Source organism: Hibiscus syriacus, unplaced genomic scaffold (assembly GCF_006381635.1).
Source record: "Hibiscus syriacus cultivar Baekdansim isolate YM2019G1 unplaced genomic scaffold, ASM638163v2 tig00110904_pilon, whole genome shotgun sequence".
NCBI classification, from domain to species: Eukaryota; Viridiplantae; Streptophyta; class Magnoliopsida; order Malvales; family Malvaceae; genus Hibiscus; species Hibiscus syriacus.
The window spans coordinates 1,097,407-1,113,164 of NW_024062907.1; the positions used below are offsets into that span (position 1 = coordinate 1,097,407).

The 15,758-nt window shown below is 36.4% G+C and overlaps 1 pseudogene; it reads left to right on the plus strand.

The window, feature by feature from the left end:
* The first annotated feature begins 9,990 nt into the window (after nt 1–9,990).
* LOC120146246 lies at nt 9,991–12,439 on the plus strand (annotated as a pseudogene).
* Nucleotides 12,440–15,758: the final 3,319 nt, after the last annotated feature.

Genomic DNA, 15,758 nt, shown 5'->3' on the forward strand with positions numbered 1-15,758 from the left:
GATATGCTCGTAAAAGCTCAAATCTCACCAAATTGTTTTCATGCATTGAGCTAATCATATTGCAACCAACAAAGTAATGGAATATCACAAAAATACCAACTTATCACAATTCATGCTATCCATTATCAAGAACATCCTAACTTAAACAATCATGTGTACCCAAACAAGCATAGCATTCCAAAAATATTCAACAAGACAAAGAAATTCAATGAAATTTCTGACAAATCCAACCAACGCATACTAGCATCAAAACATAAAGATAAGCAAAGGGAAATTCAATCCTTTCTACTTCCCCTCACTTAAAGTGTTTTACCTCAAAACGTAAAAATAAAGTGCAAGAGAAGGAATAGATCACTCCCCGGATTTAGTGTTGGCCACGGCCACGGCCTCTGTCGCGGTGGGAGGTGCTAGGACGTAGGTAGGAGATGATCTCAGTGATGTTTGTCTCGATGTAATAGAGGCGGCTGTGGACTTCATCCATCTGAGACTACACATCCAGGCGGGGTACTGCAGGTGGCGGTGCTGGCGCATTACGGCGCATGAAGACTCGCTCGCTACGAGGAGTAAGGACACCCGGTGGAACGAAGTATGGTGCACTTGGGGTTCCAGCAAGTAGGCCCATCGAATCCAAGCATCGCTCATCCAAAGCATCTGTAGAGAAAACATAACTAAATCGTGTAACGTCAAAATTAGCAATGCGAGAAGCTAAATGAGTAATGTAAGGGCCAAGGATAAGTAGGCGATTGGATCGAATAATAATCTCAAAGGCCTGAGCAAACCAAAACCCCAAGTTCACATGCTCACCGGCTGACATGTACCATAAAAAGAATAGCTCAACTCGGCTTAAGGAGGAGGACGAGTCATTCCAGTCGAAATAATTGTAAGTGAGGAAGCGATGGATGTAGTGCAAGGTTTATGGATAAGATGGGCTCGAGTCGAGCGAGCGTTGAACGTGTTGCCGACTAAGCCGGTAAGAGCTTCATAGGCCATGTCAGCATTAAAATTCTGTGGAATCTCAAGTAAAGCAGTTAAATACACATGATTCATGTCATTCGTCATGAACCCCATAGCAAGATTAAATTCTGATATAGACATTGAAAAATAACTTCCACATAGTCGTAATATAATAACATCAAGCGAATTAACATTAAGGAGATGTTGAGGCGAAAAATTAAAAGTGGCATAGAATTCAAACACAAGTTCATAAAACATTCCACAGTTAATTATCCATAAAAATTCCAACAAATGGCAACAAAATATGCGTGAACATACTCATGTAAATGCAATGTTTCTAAAGTTCGAGTCGGAATGTACTTAGCTACATGAAAAGGACGATATCTTACCAACTCAAAACGTACCAATTTATCATCCAAAAATTGTAAATACTCGTACAACGTCTCGTCGAGAGGGACAGCGTAGGACCGACCCATTCGGTTGCACTCTGGGTTCTCGTGGGCTGGCGGTGGACTGTCAGGAGCATCACCCAGGCTAGGGGAACGATTCAGCGAAGCATCACGCCCGGGTTGCTACCGAGAACTTGATGTCGCAGGCGATAGATCCGGGGGTGGAAATTTGGCAGTGAAGTCCTCTGTAAAACCATAAATAGGATGGTACATTAGCAACGGTTGAACTGAAACAGGACTAGAGTTTACCTCGGGAGCATTATCTGATGTTGCCGAATGCATCGATTATGACGGGAATGTCGTTGGTTGTGAATAGGATGATACTGCTACTGTTGTCGACATTGAGTGAAACGCAGAGATGGAGATGTGCTCAGCCCAGGGTGAAAGGAAGCAGTCGGTGTAAACACCGAATGGTACGGTGACGTTGAAGCTTGGCCATGACCTTGTATCAGTTGAATCGAGGGTGACGGTGGGATGGAATCAGAGTCACTTGGTAACTCAACGAATGCCAGCGCGTTTGAGTGGTGGTGTCCTCCAAGGACGGTTAGCGGAGGGGCGTTAGTGTTGTCGGGTCGGTTCCGCATGTGCACCATCGTGGATTAGGAAGTAACAGGTGGCGTGAAGACGTTAGAGCAAACAAAGTTTTTTGTTGGTGCCACAATGATGAGTAGAAACGATGGGTTCGTGCTTTGGGGTGCGATCGAGTATAGAGAAGATGAAGATGAGAAGTCTGGTTTAATTGGGTTTAGTTTGGTATTGCTGTGCATGGGAGGGGAAAGGTGTTTAAATTTGAGTCAAAGTGGGTTTTGTTTTTTTATGATAATGGGTGCTAAAAATTGAAAAAGTGGATTAATGGGGATAGGGGTGGGGTCCACGGCATAGTAAAAAGGGGAAGAGAAGAAGGGATTGGGGAGTGGGGTAGTAGAGGAATAAAATAAAGGGGAAAATATTTATGCGCTTAGCTAACGTGCATCGTGCCTTGTCTTCGATTTTGCTAACGTACACCGTTTAATGAAATGGGGCGCACAGCTGGGGCCTCTTTTTTTCTCTCTTTTCCTGCTTTGTTTGACTGTTCACTGCTCGAAATTGACACTGTTCGATTCATAACAATTCTTCGTCGTTTAAGTTTGAATAAAAATATTCGGTTCTTGCAAAATAAAATTAAAAATTAAACGAGACATGCTTAATCAAAAAAATAAAAACAAAAACAAAAACAAAACAAAAAATGTAACGAAATTGAAAACAATGGGTTGCCTCCCTTGAAGCGCTTTAGTTTAACGTCGTTAGCTCGACGATCTGATTTAGACTACAGGTTCTTCTAAATCGAGATCTTCAATTAAGCAAGCTTAGCTATTCGTATAATATGGTTTAATCCTATGTCCATTGACTTTAAATCGAGTGCCCGAATCATCTTCAAGTTCGATTGTGCCATGAGAAAATATTTCAGTTACTGTATAATGTCCCCTCCACTTTGATCGAAGTTTACATGCAAAAAGTTTTAATTTTGAATTAAAAAAAGAACTTTTTTTCCTATAGAAAGAGATTTAAAAACAATTTTTCGATCATGGAATTCTTTTATTTTGTCCTTATATATTATGGCGTTGTCGTAAGCATCTCTCCGGATTTCCTCAAGCTCTTGTATGTGTAATTTCCGTGTTTCGTCAACCGCTTATAATTCGATATTGCACTGCTTTACAGCCCAATACTCCTTGTGTTCCAGCTCGACAGGTAAATGACATGGCTTACCAAATACGAGACGATATAACGACAAACTGATAGGTCCTTTTCATGCAGTTCGATAAGCTCACAAAGCGTCAATTAATTTTAAGCTCCAATCCTTGCGATTTGGCTCGACTATTTTCTCAAGAATCGTCTTTACTTCACGGTTTGAAATTTCTGCTTGTCCGTTCGTTTGTGGATGATAGATCGTGGCAATCATGTGATTTACTCCATGCTTTTTCATAAGCGCATCAATTACCTGATTGATGAAGTGTGTGCCACGATCACTTATTATCGCTCTTGGTGTACCAAACCTGGAAAAATACAATTCTTTAGAAATTGAACAGTAGTTTTGGCATCGTTGTTTCGAGTGGCTTTAACTTCTACCCACTTTGAAACATAGTCAACCACAAGAATTATATAACAATTGCCAAAAGAAGAAATAAAAGGACTCATATAGTCAAGTCCCCAAACATCAAATATTTCACATATATGTATTGGATTAAAGGGCATTTCATTTCTTCAACTCAAAACTCAAATTACCTACACGTTGACAATTATCACAAGACTTGCAAAATAGGTAAGTATCACAGAAAATATGAGGCCAAAAAAATCTGCATTCCAAAATTTTATGAGCAGTTCGCTTTGGTCCGAAGTGTCTACCACACAAATAGGAATGACAAAAAATTAAAATTGAGATTACCTCATTTTTAGGAATGCATCGTCGAATTACCTGGTCTGAACAATGCTTCCAAAGATACGGATCATCCCAAATGAAGAAATGAGATTCTCTTTTAATATGGTTTACTTCGGCTCTCATCAAATCAGATGGTAATTTACCTGTAGCTAAGTAATTAACTATATCTGTGAACCAAGTTATTAAATTCTATGCCATCATCAAGCTTTCCTCATGGAATTCCTCACGAATGGGAGGATCAACTGTAGTGATTGAAATTCGGCTTAAGTGATCGGCCACTAAGTTCTCACATCATTACTTGTCCTTGATTTCCAAATCAAACTCTTGGAGAAGTAGGATCCAACGGATTAGTCGTGGTTTCGTCTCCTTTTTACTGAGCAAGTACATTAAGGCTGCATGATCAGATAAAACAACAACTTTATTGCCAAGAAGATATGATCTAAATTTATCTAATGTAAAAATAATAGCGAATAATTATTTTTCGGTTGTTGAATAATTCCTTTGTGCGGAATATAAGGTACGAGATGCTTAAGCGATAATGTGAGGCTCTTTCTCAATCTTTTGTCCGAGCACGTCTCCAACACTTCCATCCGAAGCATCACACATGACTTCGAAGGGAAAGTCCTAATTTGGCGGTTGGATTATGGGTGCTGAAACCAACTTTTCCTTTAATACGTTGAATGATTCTTTACATTGCTAGTCAAAATTGAAGGCTTTATCCTTTTGTAATAGCCCGCAAGTGGTTGCGCCACCTTGGAGAAATCCTTAATGAATCTACATTAAAAACCTGCATGACCAAGGAAAGAACGAATTTCCCTCACCGTAGTGGGGTAAGGTAATGAACGTATTATATCGGTTTTTGCCTTGTCTACTGCAATTTCTTTAGATGAAACAATATGGCCTATAATTAAACCCTTATCAACCATAAAGTGACACTTTTCATAATTCAAAACAAGGTTAAATTCTAGGCACCGACGCAACACATTTTTCAAGTTTAATAGACACTCATTGAATGAATTACCGTAAACTGTGAAGTCGCCCATGAAAACTTCAATACCTTTCTCAATAAAATCAGAAAAAAACTAATCATACACCTTTGGAATGTGGCAGGTGCATTGCAAAGTCTGAAAGGCATACATCGATAAGCGAAGGTGCCGAAGGGGCATGTGAATATCGTCTTTTCTTGATCTTCAGGTGCTACTTGAATCTGGAAGAAACCTGAAAATCCATCAAGACAACAATAGTGAGATTTACCGACTAATCATTCTATCATTTGATCTATGAACGGAAGAGGAAAATGGTTTTTTAGAGTTAAAGAATTCAACTTCCTATAATCGATGCAAACTCTCCATCCATTCTGAACTCGTGTTGGTACAAATTCTCCTTCAGAAATTTTGACCATAGTAACTCTTGTTTTTTAGGAACTACATGTACCAGACTTACCCATTTACTATCCTAAATTGGGTATATAATATCTGCATCTAGGAGTTTTTATATCTCCTTTTTTATTACTTCCATCATTGGCGAATTTAGCCGGCGTTTACCTTCACGTGTTGGTTTTGCGCATTTTTGGTTTTAATTTTATGCATAAAATTAGATGGACTTAGCCCTTTGATATCGACGATGGTCTATCCTATAGCCTCCTTGTGTTGCCGTAAAACCGTGATTAAGTCCTTTTCCTCCTCCTTGGATAATTCTTTCGATATGATTACTGTAGAGTGTTATTTGCTCTGAGGTAGGCGTATTTCAAGTGATTCGACAACAGTTTTAGTTCAACTTCGGGTGCCTGCAAAACAGAGGGTAAGACTTTAGGCTTAGAAGAAATCAAATTCAATTTAGTATGATTAGAATACACGTTCTCATCATGATATTCTAGCTCCCTGCATAGATCAAAGGAAAAATTAGTACTTAAAAATTCATCAGCCAAAGGATCAATTAAATCGATATAATTTAGACTTTCCACTTTATCAAGATATCTCATTGCCTTATATACGTCAAATTTAACGATCTCACTATCAAATTCCATAGTTAAAATTCTACTTCTCATGTCAATTTTCGTGTGTGCAATACTTAGAAAAGGGCACCCCAGCATGATATCAGAGGATGTGCTTGTGCAATCATTCTCCATGTCGATTATATAAAAATCGGCGGGAAATATCAAGTCGTTTACCTCTACTAATACATTCTCTAAGAGTCCTTCCGGATAAATGACCAGTCTGTCGGCAAGCCGTATTGAGATCTTTGTATCCTTCAAAGGATCGTTAGTAATCATTTTATAAACAGATAGAGGCATTACATTAATTGATGCGTCAAGATCGCACATGGCTCGTTTTATCTCAACATTACCAATTTTACAGGGTATTGCGAACATACCTTGGTCTTTTAGTTTAGGTGGTAACTTTCGTTGGAAAACGGTTGAGATGTGCTCTTCTAAATTCACTTTCTCGACCCCGATAAGCTTTTTTTTTGTCATATATAGATCCTTCAGAAACCGTGCATACCTTAGAACTTTTCAGTTAACCTCAAAGAGAGGTATGTTAACTTCCACCTTCCGAAGTACGTCTAATATTTCCTTTTCCTTAGTTTTTTATCCTTTTTAACTAACTCGATGGAAAAGGTGATGGCACGTCATAAGGAGATGGCGTCGGATCATCCATTTGTTCTTTGTCATTCTCTTTATGGGATCCTGAATCATCAGTCTTCTTCTCTTTTTGGATTGCTTCGTCTGATGGAACATGTGGTGCCACTACTGTACCACTCTGAAGAGTGATGGCACTGATATTCTCCCTCGGGTTTACATCAGTTTGAGACGAAAGCTTACCTTGTGATTCTAAGCGGCGTATAGTTTGAGCCAGTTGGCTCATTTACTTGTCCATTTCTTGTAGATGGGCTTCAGTACGAATCTAGAATTTTTCCTGGAAAAGTGCTAACCTCTCGACAATCGACTCTAATGATGTCTTCTGCGGCTATTGTGGAGGTGGAGGTTGTCTCGTTTGATAATCTTGATTTGGTCTTGAGTTTTGAGCATAACTGAAGTTCGGATGATACCTCCATCCTGGGTTGTATGTATTACCGTAGGGATTATAGGCTCTTTGAGTAGGTCCCAAAAGTTCCCGACTGGATTGACTTGAGCTGCTGCGTTATCTTGAATCAGTGGATAATTGTCTATTGGATGTCAGGTAATGCGCATATTCCACATGTTATGGTTGGTCCTGTCTTTCCTGCAACAAGAGAGTTGACGACTTCAATTAACTTATCTATTTTATTTTCTAACGAAGATGAACTTATCTCATGAACCCTTCGAAGAGGTTCATTATTTGTGCGGAATTATTGGGAATTTGCAGCCATTGTGGAAATTAAGTCCTTAGCCTCAATAGGAGTCATGTTCACCAAGGCTCAACCGCTGGCAGCATCGATTATCTTCATTTCCAGGGGAGATAACCCTTCATAAAAGTATTGAAGGAGTGTTTGTTTAGTTAACCCATGTTGTGAGCAACTAGAGCATAACTTTTTAAACCGCTACAGTAATCGTAGAGCGACTCTCCTTCTAGCTGCTTGATCCCAAGTATTCTCCTTCATAGTTCACTTACTTTTGCTGCAGGGAAAAACCTGTCAAGAAAAAGATGAGTCATTTGAGCCCATACAGTAATATAATTAGGGGGAGATAAAATAACCACTATTTAGGCGAATCGGCTAGGGAAAAAGGAAAAGCTCTAACTTTGATTTGGTCCTCGGTTACTTCCTGTGGTCTCATGCTGGAGCAGACCATGTGAAATTCCTTGAGATGTTTGTGTGGATTATCGTTTGGAAATCCGCGGAATGTAGGAAGGAGATGAATAAGGCCAATTTTCAACTGGTATGGAGTTTCGCCTTGAGGAAAATCAATGCTCAAAGGCCCTTGTTCAGTAGGTGCTACAGCTAACTCCCGGATAGTATGATCGACCATCAAATTGTATTAACGGATTCACCTGAATTTGATTCTTCTTCTGGATTTGATTATTGTCTCTTTCTTTCCCGAAACGTCTGTGCGTGGAGTCTCCTAGCTTTAGCTTCGATCTTCGGGTCGTACTCCACTAATGCGCCCGGATTAGTCCTGGTCATAAATCAAAAGTAAATAAAAAAATAGTAACTTTGGCGAAATCCCTGGCAATGGTGCCAATTTAACAACTGTCGTTTTTTATGTCAAAATAAATTCCTCATTCTCGATTGATAAATGAAAAAAATACATAGTAAAGAGAAGTAAGGGTCAATTCCACAGGGGCTTGAAAAATTATAAATTTATGTTTGGTTTGTTTAAGCCATGCGTGAATGTAGTGACAAGGGGGGTTTTGGTAAAAAGATTTTTTAAATATTAAATAAGGCAATTTGAAGTAAAAATAAATAAAGAAAGGATTTTAAAGTCGAAAAATATATATGGTAAAACAGCCTCAAGCTTCTCTTTGACTCAATTTCCTTTAGATCATCGAATTAGATTTTCCCTTTGGGATTCAAGTCGGCTACTTTGTCTACAAGGGCAATCCCCATGACTCTATTTTGTATACCGAATACCCAAGGCAATCTTTGATTCCGGCTTCGGAAATTGATTCTATCAACATCAATTGTTGTAGATCAATTAGCGTTTAAGTTCGTGGCGACCGACTCAGATTGTTGCTTCTATAACCGTCAATTCCGATCTAAATCCCTCTTGACGAAGCTATCTCACCAAGTGTGTTCCTAGGAAGTCGAATGTGCTTTCTATAAGCCGAATCTTCCTCCCACACGTTTAATCGCAACAACAATCTAGACCAAATTCAATTTTTGATTTTGAAAATCATTTTGATTTTGAAAAATAAGCGCAGAGATTGAGAGAGATATTTCTAAGATATTAAGGGTCTGTTTCAATTCTCCCGTTGGAATTGAGTCATTGCTTCAGCTCTCGGGTTATGAAAAAATTAGCTAAGCATGACAAAAGTCATACTTAGCATATTAAAAAAAAGATTGAAAATAAAAGAAAAAAATGAAAACTTGAAAAGTAAAAAGAGAAAGATTTAATAAAACTAGAGAGAAAATAAGATTGTAATTTGAGTTGTGAGTTTAGGCTTACCCCGAGAGAATATTTATAGCCTCTCAAAGCCTAAGGATAAATAAAGAAAATAAAATAAAATAATCCTAAAGATAATTTTTTTTTTCTAAATTCAAACTTTAAACTAGTCTCCTAATGCAACTATGCTCGTCCATCTTCCAGAAAGCATACTGAGGAGGTCTTCTAGAAACAGCCGCTGACTGGACCTTCTAGAAACTGCCACGTCAGACCGCGTCATGCCCAGAGTCGTGCCCATGTCTCCAGTCGTGACCAAATAATAAAAAATGCAGAATACGCTCGTTTTGTCACTAATTCTGGAAAGTAAGGACCTACACGAAAATAGACATAACATAACCAAATCAGTAGCAATAAATCCACAAAAATGAAAAAATAACGAGAAAATATTGACGATTCTAAACACTCATCAGAGAGTGTCGATGCATGGTGACGCAAAGAACTCCAGTGAAAAGGGTTCAATGTGAGGAGTGTCAGACTTCATGGAGTAAGCAGGATAGGCACATTTTTGAGTAAATTCCATGAAATCAAAGGGGAAGGTACATCTCAACATGTTTCTAGTGTTCTTTTGAGTTTGATTTGCTATCTTTATTGAGCGTAGGTCAAGTAAGACCTAATGTTTAGCGCAGAGGAAACAAAGTTTGGAGGGGATCCAAGACTTTGCCGTATGGCCAAAGAGTCCAAGACGAGACAAATCAAGACTTGTAGGAAAGGGTTTTTACGAAAGAGATGTACTTGTGGGCATGTTAGCCCATTTCATTACTTGGCAACAAGAGTCGAAGAGAGCACAAACTTTATGGGGAGGTCGAGTCCTTATGGGGGATGACGTGAGCAAGTGGAGGCATCGAAAGGTAACCAAGTTGATATAAAGTATGGTATGATGGATCGTGAAGTTGTATGCAGCAGAAGCTAAGGAAAACAGTTCGTATGGGAGGACCACAACAAGCTAAGGTATTGAGAAGAGTCCAAGGTGATGTTTCCCAGGATCTTCGAGTGAAGCAACGAGGGCGTCGCTAGATTCGGTAGGGGAGAATGTCACGGGCCGTGATACTTAGGTCTGGGACATTGGTGAAAGTGTCTGTTAAAGAGGTTCTATGAAGAATGTAGACTTTCCAAGGCCACCAGACTTGGCCCATTACTTGGAGAATGCTATGGAGCCCGTTCACATTGGTCGTCCAAAAAAGGAAAGTGGCATCATAGCCGAAGATGATCACAGGAACTCGATAAATATGGTAAGAGACAACAAATCATAAAGATATTTTAGGGGAATCTTACCATATCCAGTGTGAACACATATCCAAGGAAAGAATCCTACTAATTGATGTAATTAGATAAAATTGGGTTGGGTTTCCTTGATTTTGGGGATTTTGTATTAATGGGTAGATCTTATTCGTTGATGTAAATCAATCTAGGCCATTGATTGAGAGTGAGCTCAACTATAAATAAAGAGCCTCTCGTCCTCATTTGTATCCATTCATCTATCTATTCATCCATTCCTCCATTCTCTTGGGAGAGAGTAATAAAACTCTGAGGCATTTACTCTAGTTCCTTTGTTCTTTGTTCTTTGTTCTTTATTCTCTTGGTGCTTGTTGCCTCTCTTGGTAGCTTGGAGTAGCCATGCTTGTGTTTACACTTCCACACCATAGTCCAACCTTGGTGGCTTCGAGTAGCCACATTGGTGTTAAAGCTTCCACATCCTAGAAGCTTTGAGAGCTTGGTTCCAACTTTGTTGAGTTTGCATGCTCACTACGCTTGGGTAAGGCTTACTTAGTCGTAGAGAAGACCAAGAAGTGTCAAAGAGTGTCTAAGCCCGCACGAACCGTCTGACCTTAACTCTAATATTACGACAGTTTGGGCTTGAAGGTTCTGGGGGCATGACAAAAGTATTAAAAATATGGGTAAACTATACCAGAGACCACCCAACTATAACACCATTTGATTTTGATCACCATTTTTGAATTCTTGTCAATCAGACCATTTAACTATTTAAATGCATTCAATCAGACCACTAGTCGTTAACATTTAACAGAAGTGATGACATGTCAGTTAATAAAATTGGTATAATTTCACATTTGGTCCTCGATATTTATACATTCTTTCAGTTTGGTCATAATTTTAAGGGTAAACTATACCAATGCCACCCAACTACAACCCCTTTTCATTTTGACCACCATTTTTGAATTTTTATCAATCGGGTCACCCAATTATTTAAATGCATTGAATTAGGCTACTTGACGTTAGCAATTAATGAAAGTGATGACATGACAGTTAGTAAAATTGGTATAATTACATATGTATTCTATCAATTTGGTCATAACTTTAATAAATTAAAATAAAATTAATCTTTTAATGAGATGGTGCCATGTGTCACCATTCTATTTAATGATTAAATTTATTTATTATATTAATTTAATATATTTATTTTCTACCAAAAAGAGGGTGACAAGTGTCACCCTCTAGTGGAAAGAAAATTAAAGAACAAAAGGGCAAAAGAATCGAACCCTAGTATCTTAATTAAGAAGAAAAGAGACCAAACGTTAGGCCAATTTATTAGTTTCTTCAAAATAGACTACATAATTTATATATATATACATATTCTTGCTGCTGTTCACTCGGGCTGAAAATGGCGCCCCCTTTTTCTGCCGACCAAGCTCTTCATTTCTTCGTGAAAAATCGTCAGAAATTGTTTCCCTCCTCTTCTCAAGGGCTATTCCGTTGACTTTTCCATCCATCTGGGGTGAAGAAACTGTTGGGTAGAACCTTCGAAGGATAATCTGAAGCTGATTTTGATACCCTGCTACGATCTTTGTTCCAAAATGTCGTTCTTGTTTTCCTGCGCTGATGCATTAGAAATAGACTGCTATGATTTCAAGATGAAAGACATGTGCTACATGACGTTGGCTGATCCTACGGTGGTGGGTGAGGTGGAAGTGAGATCGGTCGATGAGAGATCGAAGATCCTAGCGGTGGAAGGCGGAGTAGCTAAGAACAACCCGACGGGGACGACGATAACACACGTGCTGAATAATAAGCAAGAATTCCCGTTTTGTAACGGAGTAAAGGATATCCTGGTGTTGTCTTTGGGGAACGGAGAGTCTGGTTTCTATTCCGGTGACATTACTCTTACTCCGACATGAACAAAGTTTCTTAGAATTGCCGGTGAAGGTGCTTTTAACATTGTAAGTACCAAAATCAAGCTCAATAAATACACAAAATCCAAAACATGTTAATCAAAAGAAAGCTAAAGCTTCCATGAACAAAATTAACAAATACTACCATTTATATACTCATTTTATAGGTTGATCAAGCGATTTCAATGGCATTCGGAGAAAGTGGAAACGGAAGCAACTATGTGAGAATTCAGGGGAATGGGTTGAACTTGACGACGACTCCCAATATTCATCCAAAATATAAAAATTATATAACACCCATAACTCGTATACATCTTAAAATACGAGTTAAATATTTTACATCAACATTACATGCATTCATTGATCATAGACGCTTAAAATTTGTTTCAATTTAAAACCTTCCTTTATAACTTTAACACTATTTCAATAATTGTGTAAAATCATAAAATAATATTCGAACTTTCAAAATAAATACAATTATAGGTAGTAATTAGGCAGTTTATTATTGTTTCATAATATATATATATATATATAATTGCCTAAACACTGCTTAATTAGGAAACTGTTTAAAAACATGAATATATATATATATATATATATATATATATATATACTAGCCATTCATAAATATGGATAAAACTAAACTAACCAAAATAAATGGTCCTAGTTTACTATTACAGACCATTTAAAAACAAAACCAATAAAACAATGTATAAATATAATATACATGCCACTAATAAGTCAAAGGTAAGATGTCTTACTGATTATGATATTAGATATGATTTTCTGAAAAGATGCTGAAGAGGCTCCTCACTTCATGTCCCTTTTTCTATTTGAACCTAAACATGAAAATCATCACGTGCTAAGTAAAACTTAGTGAGGTAGTAACATAGCTAAAGTGAGATGAAACATAAATTTCGTTAAGTATTATAAACATAAAGGTGTAATTTAAACAAAAACTTTAAAACTTTAAAACCGAACTATTCAAGTTGTTTTCCTCTTAAAAACCTGAAAAATCATCATCTCATGATTTTATAAAAAATCATGTGAATCAACATTAAAAAAAAATAAACAATTCATATTCTTTTCATTCGTACATATATCAGAACTTTCAATTCATTTCCATATTCTTTTCTTTCATATACTTATCATAACTTTCACATTTACTATTATAGCCCAATGTATATTTAAGAGAATGTAAGGTACGTGAGACTGACCAATGTGCACAATAGCACTTCACGGTGCTATCATCATAATCATAATATGTGCTCTAAGTGCATTCATATCATTTGCACCAACGATGCTACAAATAATATACACAAATGTACCAAATCATAATCAGAATCTTTCCACCTCATGGCATGCCAATTGCACGTACGACTTTCAATTCAACATACAATGAGCTTTATGATCATATCTTATTCATTTAATAATCAATATTTCAAATTCAGAATCATTTTACTTCATCATCGTCAAAATAGAACATGTGCAGTTCATACGTTAAACCATCCATTAAACTTTATACAACATTATTGAAATAATCCATATTTAAAATAGAAAACATACTTTAAATAATACAAGGTTGACTTATCACAAGTCATCCTAAACCAAAATAATTAAATAAATAATTTGCATTCACTTTTAAACTTTATTTATAAGTTAAAATATAAGTTTCACTAAGCTTTAGATTTAATCCTTTGCTTTCAAATGCTTCAACTATATAATTTATCGTAATTTCATATTTTGGCAGTTTGCACTACCATCAAAGAAGTATTATTCTATATTAATCTACATACGTAAAAATTATTTCATTTTGTCCTATTAAAAACTAGACTCAAATAAGAATCTAACCACATAATTTACTTCTTCTAATTCAACTTGTACAATTTATAGCAAATTTTCAAAGCTGACTTACAGAAATTGTTTTAAGCAGAATCTACTGCCTTGTTTTCTGACCTATCATCGGTTAAAAATTCATATCTTTTTGTATACTCCTGAAAATCAGTAGCCATTTGTTTTAAACGAAACTAGACTGATATAAAAATCCCACGGTATAGAGATCATCCTCTAATCACGTCAGTATAATATTTGGTGACTTTCTAAATTTACTGCTCAAATCATAATTTTTAGGCAGATTTCCTTAAACATCCTTATCTTATTCCATAATTCTTTTAGCTTATCAAATGAACATATATGCATTAATTGCAAATCACATAATATTTAGGAGTTATTTCTTACCGTAGTAACTCCGTCACTGGCTCATTGCAAGCCAATATTTGTTCAATAACATAAATACAATTTAAATATGCACTCACCTTTGCCTCACTATCGAACCTTCTCCACGATAATTTTCTCAATCCCGCACTTTTTCCTTCCATTTCTAGTTACTTGGATCACAAAATTTATCATGGTCTGACGACATCATATAATAACATAAAATATTCAAACTATATGTTAGTATCGAACTAACATAATCTAAGCTTAAATATAAAATTCGATAAAAAATCGATACTTAAATCGATATAAAACTAAATCATATTTCATCATAACTTCAACTTTCCTAAAATACTCATTTAATTTCTTAAACATTTATTTCCGTCATCAACCCTTCAACTTTTGTCAATTGCACAATCAAGTATTTAATTATGAATTTTTTCTAGAATTCACCTTAACTTTTTCATTAAAATCATAATAACCCTTCACCATTATGATCATTTAAAATTAATTACTAAAATTTTCAGCACCTTAATAAAATACTCAAATCAATACTTTAACATTTAAAAACTTGCACATTCCATCCTAAACATTTTTAGACGTTTCGAATTCAATCACCCACCTTTATAAACTTGCAATTTGATCCCAACTCAATATTTAAACTCAAAAATCAGCATACTAATAAAAATTCCCAGCATTATAATTTCTTGTTCAAAATAATACTAACACATTTTCAAACTTACAAACAAGTCCCTAATTTTTAGGACTTTTCGAATTCCACCATGAAAATTTACCAAATTTATAATTTGGTTCCAATCAACTTTGTAACTTAAAATTCCAGCATTTCCATATTAAAAATTAACATTGAACGCCTCAATTTGCACATTTATGCAATAATGTCCCACAACTCTCAAAACTTGCTAAATAGTCGTTTTACTATTTCAAGCTTCCAAATTGATCCAAATTGATCTCCAAATCACATAAAACACTTCTAATATCAATTCTAGACAATAGGAAATTTTTCAATATTCCCCCCCCCCCAAATTTTCCCCTATGGTCGAATGCTTCATATTCTGTAGGGTAGACTTCTTGTCCAATTTCAAGCATGAATTCAACTTCTTTACAACAAATCCATACTATTCTATTCATCACAACACCGAATTGCATCAAAATCCAATCTTTCCTTAAAACCCTAGCATGGCTGAATCAACTACAAGGCTTTACACATCATTTTAATTATCACACGCGTCTTAGAATTAATCTCCAACATCTAAAACATAATAATCTTTCATCAATCCTTCAAAATCCATAAACTCTAATTCTCAATCTCATGAAATAGGCATGTTCACCATGTAATATCTCATGAAATAAACTCTAATTCTCTATCTAATAACTTAATCAAAATCAAAAATAAAATTTACCAACACCCCACAATGCCTTTAGGGGCATGCCAAAACCGTTGGGCTGAGTCTCTCAATTAGTATTGTATTCCAACATTTTATATATAATATGTTCTA